This window comes from Meriones unguiculatus, chromosome 19 (genome assembly GCF_030254825.1).
Source record: "Meriones unguiculatus strain TT.TT164.6M chromosome 19, Bangor_MerUng_6.1, whole genome shotgun sequence".
NCBI classification, from domain to species: Eukaryota; Metazoa; Chordata; class Mammalia; order Rodentia; family Muridae; genus Meriones; species Meriones unguiculatus.
This window is the reverse complement of record NC_083366.1, coordinates 25,104,557-25,124,575: the sequence shown is the minus strand read 5'-3', so window position 1 is coordinate 25,124,575 and position 20,019 is coordinate 25,104,557.

The window sequence follows — 20,019 nt, the reverse complement described above, 5'->3', positions numbered from 1 at the left end:
ATTTGTGAGGATCAGTTGACTATAAACAATTGAAGATGTTACTAACAATACTGGCCAGAAATGAACGAGTGTAAATATGAAAAGAAATGTGAAAAATATTTGTGTAAGTGTCTCTGTATTGCTCAGTGTTCAAAATAGCTGGGAAACAGAACAAGCCAAGGTATCCAGCAATGAACAGATAGAGGAAGGGTAGCATACGTACATGACAGAATTTTATTCAGCAATCAAGAAAAAGAAAGTCATGACAACGAAATGAATGGGACTGGAAATTACTGTGCTCAGTGAAACAAGCAAGGTTCAGAAAGAACAGTTCTCTACTTTCTCTTTCATATAAGGAATCTAGGTTTGAGAGAAAGAGCAAACCAACAGAACACAAATATGTAGATTATGAAACGAGAAAGAGAATAAGGAAAAAGGAAAGAATACTAAAGGGAGGCAAGATAGTTGCATGAGACATGAAAGCATAAGAAGGGACCACTCAACCATTCAGGAGAAGGAAGGGGTCCAGCAAGAGGTTGGGAAGGGGGTACAGGAAAATCAGTGGGGAACAAAAAATCAGGAAAAAGCACAATGACACAGGTACATGGAGACACCATAACAAAAACACTGGTTTGTTTATTTGACTTAAAAAATTAATTGCAAGGACCATTGAAGATCAACTGAGAAACGTTAAACTGATGCCAACTAATGGAATGAAGCAAAAGACAATATTGATAAATTTTGTCAATACTGATAATTGATCATAAATTTCCAAGTCAGAGAAGCTCATGACCTTCAAGTAGAGCTGAACACTTATAAAAATCAAAGACCTGGTTTGTTGCGAAGTCTTAGCAAGTAAAGGAGATTGCCACCAAGCTTGATGAACAAGCTTGACTTCACTCTCCATGACATACAAGGGGAAATGAGAGATCCAACTCCTGCAAATTGTCCTCTGTGTCCTGCAGGCACTGGCCCTACCCTCACATGTAAATAAACTAAAACAAAACAGAACACAAAACCCACAATGCACTCATTGTTATAAATTATAAATAGATGAAGCAGGGGGACAACCAATATTCTCTTCGAGAGGTTTATTAGGAGGGATATGGAGGATGTGGGTAGTGGGACATGGTGGGGGAAGAGAGTGGGAAAGGGAATGGGAAAGGGGGGTGCCACAGAGAGAGAGGGGAGGGAGAAAGTAAGAGAGAGAGAGGGGGCAAGAGATGGACCATGTGGCGGCGTGGGCCCTTTAAGTAGGAAGGTAACCAAGCCCTCCAGGTGTGGTCACGACACGATGACATCATAGTTCTCTGGGTAACTTACACAGGTTGTGTTCCAAAATACTAACATTCCTCCCTTTTTCTATAATTAAAAATAGGGATCTTGGGCTGCCTTTTATAAGGTAAGTTAAAGTATATAAATTTAAGCTCATTGGAAGCAGCTCTTGGTTGTCATGCAGGAGGTTGAGAGAGAGAAGAATTATAGCAAAAAAATGGTCAGATTGCAAGGTCAAGAGTAGGGAAGTCTCTGCTCTGGAAAATTTAGGGTAGAGGGTTGTCAACAGAGAGAATTGCCAGCCATGCAAGGTAACAGGTAGGGACTGGGGGATGCTAGGAGAACCTGGAGCCGCTTGTCCTGGTCCTCAAGCACACCATTTCAGCCTTTTGTTAACAACAAGTGAATAACGGGTGTAGATTCTCTTCTGGCTACTTCCTGCTGACACTGGGGGCGCTGTAGGGAGGTCAAAAGGCTGAAATGTTGGCCAAGTCCAAGAAGAATAGGCTGTTTTGATGCTTTTCCAGGTCTGTGAGAACACCCATGGCTGGGAGGAAAGGGGCAGGTAAAGCTTGTTGGAAGTCTGTGAGGTCAGAGCTGAACACCTGCAGCTTGTTGGAAGCCCATGAGGTCAGAGTTGAACACCTGTAGCTGCTTTGGCGCTGTTGTGGCTATAGGAAACATCTGTGTCTGGCAGGACACTGAAACACATATATAGGCAAAAGATAAAGTTGAGTATAGAGAAAATCCTGTAGGTATACATTGAAAGGTTTGGATCGATGAGGCTTGTACATGGGAACCTCTGTCTACCTGGGGGGACCTTTATTTACCCCTCACTGGCAATATTTAAAGAAGGCTTTGTTTTCGACCTGTCATTGAGGTGAGGTTTGGTTACAGAAGCATGTAAACTTAGAGGCCAGTGTTTCATTGATAAATGTTCAGGGTTTCATTATGGTTTAGAAAATGCTTAAGGAGGGGCAGATAATGATATATCAAAAATTCTCCCTAAATAATTTCAACATCAGATTTTTTTTGATTGAAAAAATTTAAAATTTTTAATTTTTTAAAAAGAACTCGTACTATAAAAGAAAAAAAAATCTTCTAAGAGCTAAGAAAAATATAACAGAAAGCATGAAATTCTATAGTGAAATAAAACCTTTTTTAATCTCCAGTGCTAAAGACAGTTTGTTACTTACACTCATTCACAGAAAAAAAATAAATAAATAAATCATGCACTTGAAAATACATATAAGAAAATAGAATGTAAGAAATAATATTATGTAACTCAGTCATAAAGAAGCATTATTAACCCATGATAGCTTCATCTGAATAACAATGATCATGAAGATGACCGTTTGTTTTAAACACACAGCACACACTCTGGAGCTAGAGAGAAGGCTAGTTGTTAAGAGCATGTTGCTTTTCCAGAGGACCTGGGTTTGGTTCCTAGGAACCAAGTCAGATGACTTACAACTGTTTAATTAATTCCAGATCTAAAATGATGTAATATCTCTGCCCCCTTTTAGCACCTCCGCTCACAAACACACTCTCCAAAACTGTATATACATAATTCAAAAATAAATTCTGAAAAAAATACATTCTAATAAAACTTGAGACAAGAATAACCCAAAGACAGATGTCTTAGTCACTGCTGAGAAGAGACACCAAAGCTAATGCAATTTTTATAAAAGAAAGCATTTAATTGGGACTTGCCTTAAAGTTTTAGAGTTTAGACCATTATCATCATGGCAGGGATGATATTACAGAAGTAGTTGAGAGTTCTGCATCCTGATATGAAGGGAGAGAGAGAGAGAGAGAGAGCCCTAATATGGACTTTTGAAATCTCAAAGCCCAGGCTCCAGTATCACACTTCCTCCAACACTGCGACACCCCTAATTTTTCTAATCCTTTAAAACAGTCACTCTGCCTAGTAGTAATTCAAATTCAAATACATGAGCCTGTGGAGGCCATTTTTCAAATAACCACAACAGAAAGTGAGTTTTGGAGGAAAGGAAAGCACCTGCTTTCCTTCATGATGGTATTTATGAAGAAGAGAGAAAAGTTAACTGTAAACATTTCCAGGAAAAATAAAATAAAAGCATTTAAACTTCAATTGTATTTTCTAAACTAATGGAACTGATAGCAAAGAAAGAGAACTAACTTAATTAATTGAACCTTAATTAAAATTGGGCTGAATTTTTATTTTGAAAAGCAAAAATGAGAGTGGAAAGTTAAAAAAAATTATATAAGTATAGGGTGGGGTTAATTCCAAATACAAGAAAAGTTCATTCCATTAAAATATAGTTATCTGTTTGTGTGTCTAAAGGGCAGTTTCTCTAATGTACCCATTTCTAGTCAGCAGAACTTAAGAGATAGGCCTAATATAAGGACCCTGTGATAAGAAGTTTTCCTGGATTGCTATGTCAAGTCAAGGTCAGCAGAGTTCTAAATTTCTGGAAACTTGACAACTGTTTGCAGAGAAAGAGACCAGGATGCAACTGACAGAAGATGCAGTATTGTGGGTTTTGGAAATAGAGGGGAGTGTTGTGTCCTTAGAGAGCAGAAGCAGTCTGGAGCCTTGAATAGGTTAGAAAGTAATCCTCCACTGGAATTTTGAGAACACTATACAGTCTGATGAAACCTTCATTTTACCTCACTGAGACCCTCACTGAGCTCCTGTCCCCCACATTTGTGAGACTTTGGTTTGTCTTAAACCACTAAATTGAAGTTATGTATTATGAAAGAAAATGAATGCAGCCTGTCATCCTTCCTAGTCATGCTAAGTTTCAGGAACCTGGACAGCTGAAAGAAATATGTGCACACATAGAGATATAAACCCATACCTTACAATCACTGCTCTGGACATCTTGGGATGTGTAGTTAGTTTGTGGAATTGAAATTATTTTGCTCAGACAATTTTCTTCTTAGTATGCATGGATATTTTCCCACATCAAATGCATTATGCTACTGGAGTTGTTATATAATACGCTAATACATAAACAATACAATTATTTAACATTATTTTAAAAGTTACAGATATGTATCCTCTGGTCACATTTTATGTTCTTACAAGTAATGTAATACTATATGGCCCTTGAATGGATTTATTTGATTGCTTCATTCTATAAGTTTTAAGAAAAACTTTTGAGGAAATTCTTGTCTAAATAATATTAACAGTTATTACTTGGGAATATAATGCTTTATTGCAATTCTGAATTATTCTGTTTGCTCTCATTTTAGCTATAGCTTTATCTAGGAGCAAGGCACAGAGGAAAAGAGAAAGTGTGGGTTTTTTTTGTTTTTTGTTTTGTTTGTTTGTTTGTTTTGTTTGTCTCTCCCCAGATTTCTGTTCTTTTGAGTTTGGGAGACTGATTGTGATTGTGACTAAAGGAGACCATCCCCAAATTTAAGGAGACCCACCCCCAACCAACCCAGCGTTCTACCTGCTGCCAGAAAGATTTCATATGCTAAAATCACTGATTGCCTCGATCTGGACTCTAAAGAAGGAATCCAGATCTCCATGGAAACAATAAATAAAAAGAAGCAAATAAGCAGCCAGCAGCCATATTATGAAATCAATGTCCTTTTTACTCAAACAATAATTACCATTTGCATATAAATAAAAATCATATAAGCATCACAGGCAGGTGAATGTGTTTCTTATAAAGAAATCTTTTGGTAAATGACTTTATTTCTCTAGACCTTGGTCTGAGCCCAGAGAGACAACGATTAAGAGTGCTTCCTGCTCTTACTTATGACCCAGTTTAGTTCTCATGACCCCAGTTCTACAGCTCTCAACTGCCTACAGATCTAAACCTAGAGAATCTGATAACCTCATTGTTCTGTCCAAGCTGCCCCTCTCCAGAAACATGGCAATGCTGGATAAATTAGCCTAAAGCCAGGTTTTTGTTTGCTAGAAAAGCATATCTCCTAAGGCATGTTTCTGTTTATCAGGAACCACCATAATCTTCCCCCAAAAGTCAACTATCCAGTCCCGGGTCAATCTTCACAGACTGTGAACCCACTCTGCTATCATATTGTTTTCAAGAACTGACCAAAGATGACCACTCAGACACAGGCTATAGCCAGTTGAATATATAGCCATCATATTGAATAATATAGTCATTATTTCAGCAGGCTGGGACTACATTCAGGTATTCAGGGACTCAAGTATAGAACAAGTTTCCAGATCATGGGGGTCTGAAAGACAAAACCATGTATGGGATCTCCCTTGGAAGCTGCAATGGGGCCTTTGTGCAAGCAAGCATTTAAGAAGATAAGTTAGCAGTCAGATGGAAGGGGTTTCTGCACAAGGAGGCAGTTGAAATGAAGCCAGAGTTGGGGTATTTTGACCTCAGGTTTCTATAGAGTTGAGTAATTTTCCATAGGGCTTCTCTTTAAGGAGGTCAAATTCTGGGCAAGCCTAAAATGGTGTCAGCAAGAATACAAGATGATGGAAACTTTACAGGTCTTACCCTTTCACAGTACCATATACCCTGATTGCTTTTCTGCCATTTTGGTCTTGTCTCTGTCCTCCCTCCCCCAAGAAGATAGCTTTAGCAGTTTGATCCCCAATAAACTATGCATTCTACCCATAGAACAGTCTAGTTCGTTAATTTCACTGCACCCTTGCTTACACACTTCAGATCACTATGACTACTGCACTCATGTGTACACACTCGTTCACAAAGCTCCATAAGTAAATAACAACAACAATGACAACAACAACAATAATAAAATAAATATTTTAAAAAATCTACTGCATGAGTGTGGAGAATTCAGGAAAAAGGTAAAGATGCCTGTTGGTAGCCAAGAACTAGCCAGAGGTCAAGGGGGATAAATGAAGGACTGGACCTTGCAATAAGAATTTGGCTGATTTGTTCTGGGTAAAACTAACAGGGTGTCGAGATTTTAGAATCTGAAAATAGATCATTTTATTTATTCCCTTTTCAATGATAAAATCTTTTAGTTTTAAGAAATATGAAAATTGGCTTCTTTAAGAAACACTAGTAATACTTTGTAAAAGAATCATCTACAGTAATTACAATTTCACTGGATACATATATAATCTATCTGTACCAAGAAAAACATTTTATTATGCACATATTTATTTAAAGGGAATTCAAAGAACAACTTGCAGGATTTAGTTCTACCCCTCCAGCATGTATGTCCTGATAATCAAACCCAGGCTATCGGGCTTGACAGTAAGCACTTTAAACTGCTTTCACATTCTGTAAGCTTCACTGAAATGTTTATATCTCTGCCAAATTGGCAAAACTGAAAAACTGATATTGGTACTCTAACAACACTCAGATACAATTATTATCTTCTCCATTATGCTGGTGTTGTGTTTCATGAAGAACAGGCTATTTGTTTGTTTGTTTTGTTGTTGTTGATTTTGTTTTGTTTTGTTTGTCCTTTCTTTCTTTCTTTTTTTTTTTTAACAGAGTTTCTCTGTGTAGCAGAGCCGTGGCTGTCCTGACTCCCTTTGTAGATCAGGTTGGCCTCGAACACACAAAGATTGGTCTGCTCTGCCCCTGAGTGCTGGGATTAAAGGCATGCCCCACCAGGCTGGCCAGTGTTAAAGTTTTTTAATTTTTTAAAAACTGGGCTCCTCATGGTCAAGAAGTCTTTGAAAAAAAAAGTTCTCTATCTTTTGAGAATTAACTAAATAGATAAAATCCTGAGTACAGCAAATTATTTTTTCTCCAGTGTAAGCCTTATTCTCTACTGGTTAAAGAGAGCAGTATGTACAGGAAAGGGTTGGCTTCAGAAGCTAAAATTAGTTTTCAATATTGGCAATCCCGATAGCTACACTGAACTACTCTGCCAGCTCATCAAATGTTTACTTTGACACAGCAGCAATCAAGGCCTTGGTAACTTAGTGAATGCGGTTGCACAGTATTCCTACTGTAAAATAAACAATGCTCTGGCTCCGGGTACTATTCTCTAGGTGTACTGCCATCATTTCTTCAGTAGAATTTTCTGGAAAGGATCAGTAAGCAGTACCAACCCCTTGATGGTTTTTCTTATAACTTCCCATTTCCAGTTAGAATCACAGGAAGGAGACTTTGTGAAACCCTGCCTTGGCTGAAGAGTGGACCCATGTCAGGATTAGTGAACTACTTGTGATTTTTCTACATGGGTTTGAGTCTTGGGCTAACCACTCTCAAAGAGACTTGCCTGCACTCACAAGGAGCAGCAGTGACTGCCCTACTGTTTACCTCCTTACACAATCTCAGAGGATAAGACCGAAATGAAGTCCGGGGCTCTGTCCCAGCTTCTCAGAAGATCCCACCCCCAGCAAACGCTTAGGCCATCTACCTTATTAAGACTTTGCCTGAAGAACAGATTCTCTTTTTTAACCTTTATTTTATGTGCATTGATGTTTTTGCCTACACCTATGTCTATGTGACAGTGTCAGATCTTGTAGTTAAAGACAGTTGTGAATTGGTTTCCCATAGTGGGGGAAACAAAGAATATTTCTAACAAGAACTCAATGGCTGGCTCTTTGACCTCCCCATCCCCCAAGGGAGGAGCAGTCCTGTTAGGCCACAGAGGAGGACTTTGCAGCCAGTCCTGAAGATACCTGATAAAACAGGGTCAGATGAATGGGGAGGAAGTTCCCCCCATCAGTGGACTTGGAAAGGGGCAGGGTGGAAATGAGGAAGGGAGGGTGGGATTGGGAGGGAATGAGGGAGAGGGATACAGCTGGGATACAGAGTTAATAAAATGTAACTAATAAGAAAAAATAAAAATTAAAAAAAAAAGACAGTTGTGAGCTGCCATGTGGGTGCTGGGATTTGAACCCAGGTTTTCTGGAAGACCAGTCAGTGCCCTTAACTGCTTAGCCATCTCCCTAGCCTGAGAACAGATTCTTAAGACTCCTCAAAAAGAAACAAGGAAATCATGAAATTTGTAGGCAAATGGTGGGAACTGGAAAAGATCATCCTGAGTAAGGTATCCCAGAAGCAGAAAGACACACAGGGTATATACTCACTCATTAGTAGATATTAGACATATAGTATAGGATAAACATACTAAAATCTGTACACCTAAAGAAACTAATCAAGAAGGAGGACTCTGGTTAAAATCTCAATCCCCATTCAGAAAGGCAAAGAGGATGGACATCAGAAGAAGGAGAAAACAGGGACAGGAGTCTACCACAGAGGGCCTCTGAAAGGCTCTACTTTTCAGGGTATCAAAGCAGATGCTGAGACTTATGGCCAACCTTTGGGCAGGGTGCAGGGAATCTTAGGAAAGAAGTGGGAAATAGTAAGACCTGGAGAGGACAGGAGCTCTACAAGGAGAGCAAGAGAACCAAAAAATCTGGGCACAGGGGTCTTTTCTGAGACTGATACTCCAGCCAAGGACCATGCATGGAGATAACTTAGAACCCCTGCACAGATTAGCCCATGGCAGTTCAGGGTCCAAGTGAGTTCCACAGTAATGGGAACAGGGACTGTCTCTGACAGGAACTGATTGCCCTGCTCTTTGATCACCTCCTCCTGAGGGGGAAGCAGCCTTACCAGGCCACAGAGGAAGACAATGCAGCCACTCCTGATGAGACCTGATAGACTAGGATCAGGAGGAAGGGGAGGAAGACCTCCCCTATCAGTGGACTAGGGGAGGGACATGCATGGAGAAGGGGGAGGTAGGATGGGATTGGGAGAAGACCAGGGAGGGAGCTACAGGGGGGATACAAAGTGAATAATTTGTACTTAATAAAAATTAAAATAAAAAGAAACACTTCAGATCAGTAGTACTCGAAGTTCCTAATGTTGTAACCCTTTAATATAGCTCCTCATGTTGTGGGGTGACTCCCAACCTTAAAATTATATTGTTCCTACTTCATAATTGTAATTTTTCTACTGTTATGAATCATTATGTAAATATCTGATATGCAACACCCAAATGTGTTGTGACCCACAGGTTGAGAATTTCTGCCTCAGATGGAAAGTATCTTTAACTTTTTTAGCTAAAGATAATACAAGTATAAGTACTGTGGCACTTAATCTTCATTGCCAACTTGACAAGCTTCTAGAATCACCTCACACAGAAACCTTTGGCCATTCCTATACAGACATCATTCTGTGAGCTGGAATCCTGGAGTGAATAAAAAGGAAAAAGTGAGCTGAGCACTGGCTTTCGTTCCTCAATGCTTCTTGACAATGAGAAAGATGTTTTATCTGCAAAGACTGATGGATTAAAACCGAAGTGATCTGGAAAGGTTGGAGGGTTGAAGGTCCAGAGGGTCAATTACCTTATCTTGGGCCAGAGTTAGCCTCCTTCTCAGTCATTCCTTGTATTTCTCTGCCCAGGACTGTGGGTATTGCTGCTGCTGCTACCTCAGATCCCTGCCTCTCTGAGTTCCCTGCTGTGATGAACTATAAACCAGGAAGCATGAACCCTTTCTCCTCTGAGATGCTTTTCATCAGTGTATGTTATCACAGCCATAGAAATAAGACTAGAACTCTTGTCTGCCCACAAATAAAGAATCACCCAAACTTAACAGTACTTTTCCTTTTTTCTTGTAATTATCAATAATTTCAAGTCTATTACAATGCATGTATATTTTTGATTAAATGATAAGAAAACAAGTCCCAAGAGATGAAAGGAAGAAGAATGATCAAATAACCATCATAAGGTCACATGTCTAGGTAGGCAACCTGTGAGAAGTCATCTATCCCAATGCCCTGGGCTTCCCCATTTCCTCTAACATCAGCCCCTACCTTCCAGCCTCTTGATATATCAAAATTGGTCACTGGTGACCTCACTGCAGACCTGTGTTTGTTTAAAACTTCAGATAGTCCATGTTTGTGGCTAAATATTTGTGGACTAGAAACCTAATAATTTTGTTTAAAAAATTGTTAAAATGACTAGGACTTTTTAAGTATTTGTATTAAATAGTTTATACTTGATTTCAATATGAAAAAAGCATTAATCATTTGCCAAGTTTGTCCTGTCTCATCCAAATAAAATATCATTCCAACACTCACATCAGGATGTTTTTAGCTGTTTGGGATCCTATTATGTAATTAAAATCTAGTGGTCTACTCATAGAATACTTGACATATAGCATATGCTTGTATGCAAGGTGACGTCAGAGGTTAACAAAGGCCACACAGTCAGTTCTAGGCCAGTCTAAACAATGGTCCATTGTGGAGCATCCAATAAAACACAGACATCTATCTCTAGGAAATGTCAAATGAAGGCTTGAGATGGAACTTGATGTCTAACCTAGCATGCATAAGGCCCTAGGTTCAAGTCCAAGCCCTAGTTAAAAAAAAAAAATAGAAATCTGTCTTAGTTAGGGTTGTGATTGCTGTCATGAAACATTATGACCAAAAGTAAGTTGAGGAGGAAAGGGTTTATTTGGCTTACACTTCCACATCTTAATTTATTATTAAAGGAAGTCAGAACAGGAACCAAACAGGGCAGGAACTTGGAGGCAGAAGCTGATACAGAGGCCATAGAAGGGTACTGCTTACTGGATTGCTCCTTATGGCTTGCTCAGCTTGATTTCTTATAGAACCTAGAATCACCAGCCTTGTAGTGACACCACCTACAATGGAAAGGGCCTTCTTCCATCAATCGCTAATTAAGAAGATGCACCATAAGCTTGCCTACATCCCGATCTTAAGGAGGCATTTTCTCAACCGAGGTTCCTTCTTCTCAGATGACCATAGCTTGTGTCAAGCAGACATAAGAGTACAATGTCAAATAAGTAGGTGGACACTAGGACATACATCCCTATTGTAGTAGTGGGGAGGCCCACAGAACCTTCCTGGCTCTTGCTTTGCTATTTCTTGTTGGTACAAATAACACTTCAAGTTACATTTTTTTTTTTTTTGTCCTTCCCAAGCTCATAAAATTGGCTTTTCCAGATAGGGAAGTTTCTAGAAGGTCAGCAAAATGTGAGTAGACGTGCACATGCCACTTGCTGATTGCAGACGTAAGACTATTTGCTCTTCTTTCAGCCCCACTTCCCCCTCAGCAGCGACATTGGAGTCTGGTGTTGAGATCAGAGACCACAAGAAGCATCCAAGTTGGTGATTCACACCTTAGAGAATCGAGTCCTGGCCAGAAACCCCTGTGGACAACAAATAGTCTCTGAGCAAGAAATGAATGTCAGCTGCAAGGTCTTGGGTGAACTCTGTACTGAAACATAACCTGGCTTAACTTGAAAAACACACTCTCTGAAAAGTATTTTCTTGTCTGAAAAGCCTGTTATTATATGTGTAAAACATAACTAATCCACACAGTCTTTTACAAAATGTGTTTTGCAAAGTCTTCGGAGAGACGGAATGGAATGCCAGTGGTCAGGGGGATGCCAGAGCCAGAAAGGGAGCAGCCAATTCCTCCCAACTCCACCCCTTCCATTAACTCCACCTTGTACCCATTTTAAAAATCAGGCTTCCAAACAAGATCTCACTTTAACAAAGGTTTTTCTTTTTTTTTCTGGAGGCAAAAATCTTAGAACAATTGGATTAAATGATTCCAGCTGTGGAATTCTAGCTTATGTAAAGTCTCATGTATGACTGCTGAGTAAATTTGCTGACTGCAAATTCCTGTAAATCACATAAGCTTCACCAAAGGGCTCAGATAAGTTGGGACATCCCCTGTCTTGCATTGCAACAGCTGACCCTTGGCATCTGAAACACTTTTGTTTCACAAACTACGATCCATTAAAATTTATTGAGTAATTAAAACCTGACTGAGTTGGGGAAAGATGAGATGAGAATTAACTTAGTGCTGGAGAGCTGTTTGTTTGTTTTGTTCATTGTGTGTTCTTGGCCAGGAGGATTCTGACATTACTTGTGCTCCTCTAGCAAAGAGCGGCTATCTGCCAGTCTTAGAAGTAGGCTGGCAAGAAGAATCAGTGTGTGCAGTGTGGTCCTCTTACAACATTGCTGTTGACTTGATACTCTTCTGTGAAATCCATCTGGAATGTCTGTAAAAGAAATGTGCTTTTACTGAGTTATTAATGAAAAGGCAGATTGACACCATTATGGTTGATAGGGTTTATTAGCCAGTGTGCTGGTGTTTTCTTTGCAGAGTCTCAGCTATCTGAAGGTTAAATACGCAAGTGCATGTTGGCTGACTACATAGTGATAGCCTGTAATTCTTTCCTATTAGGCAATTTAAGCATTCTGCTCTCACTCCAGCCACTGCTTAAGAAAGCCCTAAAGGATGCCAGCTATCGACTTTAATCAGACATCAGAGCTTAACCTAATAAAAAATTGCTTTCAGGCCATGCATAATTAAATGAGCATATTTAGAAGTCAAAACACTGTATTTTCCATGGGAAATAATATTATTATAGTGATAGAAATATAAAATTATGAATTCCACAGCTGCACTAACATGCATGTCCTAGAAGTAAACAAATAGAGGGGGGAATTAATTTTAAATTTCCTTAAAATTTCCGGTGCCTGGTGAATTCAAAATAATTCTAAACCTTCTTTTGTAGAAAGGAAGTTTTTAATGTTATTTTTCATTGGTATGAGTAGGTGGTTACATTGTTTTCTTTTTTATAATTCACTCAAAATGGGATAAAAAAAATGTGTAGGAGGTAGCTATTATGACTAACAATGTAACCTGGCATTGAGTTTGATAAGAGAGAGAAAGAGAGATGGGACTTACTACATAATTTCTTTTATATGGTAAATGCTTCAAAAGTTCTTCACTCACAAAGACACATAGTGCATAAAATGTTAAGCACCAGAACTCAGGAGGCTGCAGCCCCCCCCCCCCCCAGGGGACACATGATAGTGTAACACACAAATAACTCTTGTACAGCAGGGAAGATGTTCCCAGCATCACTCCATCTGGAAGAGGTTCTCTTCCCTCCCAAAGGCTACATAAAAATTTCCTCAGAATACTCAGCTAATGATAGTGAGAAAAGTAGGCATTCTGAGGCTCATATACCTTTTATATGCTCAAATATTTTATTGGCTAATTGGGGATAGAGGTAGAAGCTACTGGAAGAATAGTCACACATTTATTTGTGGACTAATTGTTCATAAGATCCTACGCAGAAAGATGGGTCAACAGAGCCTAAAATGTCAGGAAATAAAATTAATATCCTGGTTAAGTCTTATTAAAACTTTCAACATGATCATGATTCTATACTTCTAGGACAATGAGAGCTGTGAGGATTGTCTGGTCAATTATCTCTTTATAAAAACCAGCAACACACCATGAAGGGAAATGTATTTCCCTCAGACATTGTTGACCCCTTTCTTACCTTTCATGATTTAATTAAAAAAACCCACACACAAAATAATAATAATAATAAAAGAAGAAGCCCTTGGGATTATTTTGTGCTGCTTTGACAGAAGAGCTGACTCTGAAGAACATATAAGTATAATTCCTATGGCGTTAGAGTTTGGCGTTCCAGGATTATGCCATGGTATTTGGTGTCAGGGGATGACATCCTTTTCTGGTGAGGGCAGTGGGTTTGTTATGACTTCAGATGGTGGAAGGTAGAAGAGAAAGAAGAAACAAACTCCCTCAGCCAAGCTCTTTTACAAGATTGTCAACTACATTGGTTTGGGTTGAGCTCTTATGATTCAGTCACTTCTCAATGCCATACTAATACCATTGCATGGAAAAGCAGGTCATCATGACTTTCAGTGCTGATAAAAGCATACAAACCATTGCAGAGAAAGTCATAAACAGCTATAATGCCAAAGGATAGTCCCATGAAAACAGCAGGGAAGAACCAGAAGAGGGAACAGAAGTAGACTAATGGAAGAAAAAGAGGCAATAGGATTAAGACATGAGCATATCCCATGGCCACATTTGAGCATGGTGCCCACTATTACTCTAGTGAGAAACAGGCACAGCTATCATGTTTGCACATTAATATGTGCATGTGTAAAAATTTTTTAAGTATGGGATTATATTAAAGGAAAAGTTTCATAATCATACTAACAATATTTAACAAAAATGAGTGCTATTCACAAATTAATGTGAAAAAATAAAAGTGTTATACTTTCAACAAGGCATATAAACATAGCAATAAAACTCTATTCCAATACAACATGTATCCTGGTCAAATGTAATTGATTTTAATTCTTTACTTTGCCTTATTTTAATATGTAAATTTATATATTGATATGTAAATAAATTATTCCTACTGTAATGCTTAATGATCTTTTATATTCGATACTGTGTTTTTGAGTAGGAAAATCTGAAGACTCTACCTGATTCTAAAACCTAAGAAGTTACTCTAATTGACACAAATGTTTTATTAACATAAAAAATACATAGATTCCTGTAACATACTACAAATGCTAGAACAGATTCCCATAAAAGATTCATGACATTTCAGTGTTGAAGGATCCTCAACAAGTCACGATGAAGAAGGAATGAATGCAATTAAACAAGCCTCACATGTTCCCTCACACCATAGAGAAAAACATAGGTGCCTTCAGTGTAAAATTGCAAGACAGTCTGACCATTTTGGTAAAGCTAAGAATGACAACCCCAGTGCAAAAAGAAACAGCAAGAGCAATGATTAAAATGTGTTCACTGTGGTTAGTCTTCAGGGACATACAAAACAAAAGTACAATGAGTTACAACCATGATAAAATAAGAAGAAGTGAACACGGAAGAGGATAAGGAAAAGCGTCATCACTGGAAGAGTGTCATACTGAGAAACTTGCAACTTCTTATCAAGTTAAACACATACTCAGACAACAGGGCCACTTCTCAGAGAAAGAAAATAAAAAAGTCCCTCAAAATGCAGTTATTTTATTCACAATGGCCTCAAACAGAGCACTATGATTTTCAGGGACAATGTTTTATCTAAAAAGGAATCACACAATAAAACACTGATCAGAAGTAAAAAGGAGTGAACCCCGATGGGAGAGACAGCTCAGTGGTTAATAGCATTGCCTGCCCTCCCAGAGGCTTACAATCTGGTTCCCAGCTCTCAGGCCTGTCAGCTTGCCTGTCACTTCAACTTCCGGGCATCTCCGTGATGTCTTCTAGCCTCTGAGAGCATCTGCACACAATGGCATACAGTCACACAGGCACACAAGTACACTTCATTACTTTTTAAAAAATGAGTCAATTACTGATACAACAGGGTGAATGAATCACTAAAGCACATTGATCCAAGAGGCAGGACACATTCTTGAACATTATCACATCACCAGGCTTCATCCCCATGCATTCAAACATTTTTTTGAAAGTACCCACTAATACTAATATCTTGAAATTTCTTTAGCGTCAATGACTATTAGCATTCTTTGTAAAAACATTTCTATGGCTGCTACCTCCTTATATTCAGCTTGATTCATTTGAGCATGTGTGTTTTTTGGTATCTGTGATTGGAGAGATATGAAAATTTATGTTGCTTCATAGATCAGCAGTCGCCTTAAAAAAATCAGAAGATGTGTGGAGCTCTGATGGATGAGGTTGAAATCGCTCGTCTCTGGATAGCCAATTATTTGCACTGGGTCTATGAGGATAGACTTGTTTTTCACAGCGGAGTTTTAAAAGTCTCCCCTAATCTGGGTGATCTCCAGTCTTGTGCGGAGCTTCACATAGCCAACTGGGCAGATTACAGGCCAGACCCTTCTCTGTTAAGGAAACTGCCCTAGCAAGCATCTAGGAATTCCTACAAATGCTCCATCGTGCTAAGGATCTTACTCCAGCAGTGACCTTCAACTGTACTTGGAGATCTCCCCTCCCACTCTATAGGATAATTAAGAACGGAATTTTCCTTCTTGTCATAGCACCATTAAGTATCCCTGACCTGAGTGAATCAAACACATTTACTCTCAAAACCCCTCTTTCTGCCCAGGGTTTATTTAGTCCTTAATTTCACATGAATAAAGGTACGAGCTTCCTCACTTCAGGATCGTCTGAGATTCATCATTTATCCTCCACCGGGTTGGGTTGCACTGGGCCTGCCCTCTGGCCTACTGGGCCTGGGCCTTTCCAGGCCTATGTCTTAGCTGCAAACCAGCCCGTACCTCTGCCATGTTGGGCACAGCAGCTTAACCAAGAACCGTTAACACTTTGGTATCTGCCGTAGGATTTGGACTGCCCGAGCTTCCACTGCCACTGTGATCTCATGCTAAAAGAGCTAAACTCTGTGGAAAACCTTTTCCACACTCCGGCTTAGCGCACCGGGCCTCACCCTAAGGTACTCTAGCTGCCCCTTAAAAAAAAAAAAAAAAATATATATATATATATATATATATATATATATATATATATATGGAAGCCCCATTCTCATCTGGAAGCTGAATTCCAGGACCACGACAAAAACGCACAAAGGCAAATGTGTAAACTCAGTTTCTTTGAGTATTCTTTCATCCATTTGATGAATCTGGAGCTATCCCCCTTTGGCAATGGAAAATCAGTTGAGTTGTACATTGGTGTTGTGTTTAGAGAAATGGGTTAGTGCTCTAAGGCAAAGTCAGGGTCATTATTACAAAATTAATTAATTATTAATTAAAATTAACAGCTCAAGTAACAGCTTTCAGGTGATGTGACTGTAGGCCTGCTGTGAGCATCATCTCTTAAATGCAAAGGTTTGTTTAACTTTGCATGATTGCGGTGAAGAAAGGCACGAGAAACCAAGGGAAGATTAATAAAAGAAAAGAACAAGATAGAAAATGCAAAGTCAGGGCAGCTGCTTGCCAACTTGGAGGGAATGACAGTAATAATTTGGATGAGCTAGAGGCCAAAGATAAAAGCACAATAAATTCCCAGGAAACCAGATTACTGAAAGAGCCTTTCACAATTAAAAAGCTACAGAAATCACCGGGCTTAAAATGAAGGGTGTTTGTGGTTTTTTTTTTAATTAAAATTATAAATTTAATTTTCATTTTGCATAATTCCCCCTAAGAAAACAAAAATGTAAGGACATTCTAGAGAAAGAAATACATACACTGTACACATATGTACACACACGTTATCCATGACCAACAACCCATCGGGACATTGTCCTTAGAACTTCCTTTCTTCTGAGCATTTGATTCTTCATTCAGCTTAGTATTTTTTGTTGCCATGACAACACGCTATGTAACAACAACTTCTCCTTCTCCGCTTCCCCTCCTTTTCTTTTTTCTGAATATGTTGTACTAAGGATTGGTTGAACACTGTACTAGTCGCAACCTGGCACTGGATTACGTGATTATATCTTTTATGTGTAAGGAATTTTGTTTAAAGCCATCAAAGGTTAACAACACTGCAAAGACAGGAATCATGTTGTAAGGATTATGTTGCTGGGGAGTCTTGTTCTGAAAGCCTAGCTGAGGGTCTGGATGAGAAGCCATCAGCTTCTGGAGAGTCAAACAGACCTCCTTTCTAAGGGAACTGGCCCTGAAGGGAAGGGACATCTTGCTTCATAGAGCCAGCAGCACACTATTTGCTATAAGTAAAGTTGTTGTTGTTTTTTTTTTTTAATTATGTGATCTCTGTGGAGGATAATTATATGAGTTGAATAAAATCAGAGCACTATCATTTTCTTACACCTCAATATCTTTATCTTGAATCTGAGACTTGATTTAATAGAGAAGTGGGAGGCAAATTAGCAAGTAGAAAACTTAACAGTTAGTTTATCCTGATAAACAAATTAAAAATTCTGGGGCTATGTGCTATAATCTTCTATAAGAACAGATTATAAGCTAGATAACTGCTGTATTTCCTTCAGAACTGGCCAGTGGTTACAAATCAAGATGCTTAATCTCAAATGCCCTCACATGTCCTTCAACATACACAAACCTGTGGCAAACAAGGAGGGAAACATTGAGAGATACCGGGATTGAAACTCGAAGTGTTCCATGAAAGCTCCAACAAAAAGTAAAACAAGAAAACCTGGAAAAAATGCCTTAGTTGGTAAAGTGCTTTCCATGCACAAGAAACTAAATTCCATTCCTAGAACCCACATAAGAAAACCAGGGTGTGATTTCAGCACTAGTGAGGCACGTATTCAGAGATCCTGGAACTCACTGGCCAGCCAAACGCCAATCAGCTAGTTCCAGGCCAGGGACAGATATCTCAGAACACAGAGACAGGTGGATCTCAATGAGTTCAAGACCAGACTGGTCTACAGAGCAAGTTCCAAGACAAGGAACGGCACACAGAGAAACCTTGTGTTGAAAAATCAAAAAGCAAACAAACAAAAAAGAATGAAAGGAAAGAGGCTAGAGTAGCTTTCAAATTTCAATGTTTTTTGAAATTGCAATTTATAAGACATAATATGTTTTTTTCTGAACTTCTACTCTACAGAAATGAATTGAAATATCACCCAGTTTGTGTTGAAAGACTGCTAACTGGCTATGTAAGTGTTTCAAGTTCTGTGGATAGAAATAATAAACATTCTGGTGTAGTTAGTATACAGAGTTTCCTTTTTTAAAATTTGTTGCTTGAATATAATAATTACACTTTCTGTCTTGATACAACATATTTTATTTTAATTCACTTTACATTCTTGTTGTAGTCCCATCCCTCCTCCCCTCCAATCCCACCCTCTCTTCTCCCTTCCCTCTCCCCTTTTCCTCAGAAAAGGGGAGCTCCCTTTACCATCCACCCCAGCTCATCAAGTTGCATCAGGACTGACCTGTCCCTCTTCCCCTGTGGCCTCTCAAGGCAGTCCCACCAGGGGAAAGTGATCAAAAAGCTGGCAAGTGAGTCCCTGTCATATGCAGTGCCCACTTCCCTTACTAGAGGATCCACATGAAGCCTAAGCTGTCCATCTGCTACATCTTTGTAGAGGGCCTAGGTCCAGCTCCTGCATGGTCCTTGGTTGATGTTTCAGTCTTAGGAAGCCCCTTGGGGCCTTGGTTAGTTGGCTCTGTTGTTTTTCTTGTAGAGTTCCTATCACCTCCAGGTCTTTTCTCCTTTTTCTACAGGACTCCCTATGCATCACACAATGCTAGGCTGTGATTCTCTGCATTTGCTTTGAGGTGCTTCTGGGTAGCCCCTTTCAGAGGACAAATCTGTCAGACTCCTGTCTGCAATGTCAGCAGAGCATTGTTCATAGTTTCAGAGGTTGGCACTCTTTGATAGGGTGTGTCTTTGGTTGGGCATTCCCTCAATCTCCTCTCTATTTTTATCCCTGCACATTTTGTAAGCAGGGTAAATTTTGGGTCAAAGTTTTTGTGGGTGGGTTGGTGTCTCCCCTCTTCACTAGGAGACTAGACTACTTAGTGGGTGTCCTCTTCAGTCTCTATGGCCTCTGCTGCTAGGAGTTTCTGCTTGAGTACTCCTCATATACTCCCAGGAGCCTTCCCTGTCTTAGCTCTCCAGCTTTTCACAGAGATACCCCAACTTTCAGTTTCTCTTTTCCCTACAGGCCTTTTGTCCTTTTGCTTTTGCTCTCCCCATGTCTGATATCCACCCTCTTAACTCTCTGTGCCCTGTCTCCTACCTTGTTCCAGCTCTTCAACCACTATTTCTATTATAACTCCCCTTCCATGTAAGATTTATGCACCCTCCCTTGGGTCCTCTATGTTACTTATCTTCTTTGGGTCTGTGCCTCGTACTATGCTTATCCTGTATTATATGGCTAAAATCCACTTACAAGTGAGTAAATACTATGTGTATCTTTCTGGGTCTGAGTTATCTCACTCAGGATGATCTCTTCTAGTTCCATCCATTTGCCTGCAAGTTTTATGATTTCTTTGTTTTTAAAAACTGAGTAGTATTCCATAGTTTCTTTATCCATTCTTCATTTGAGAGACATCTAGACTGCTTCCAGATTCTGGCTATTATGAATAAAGTTGCTATGATCATAGC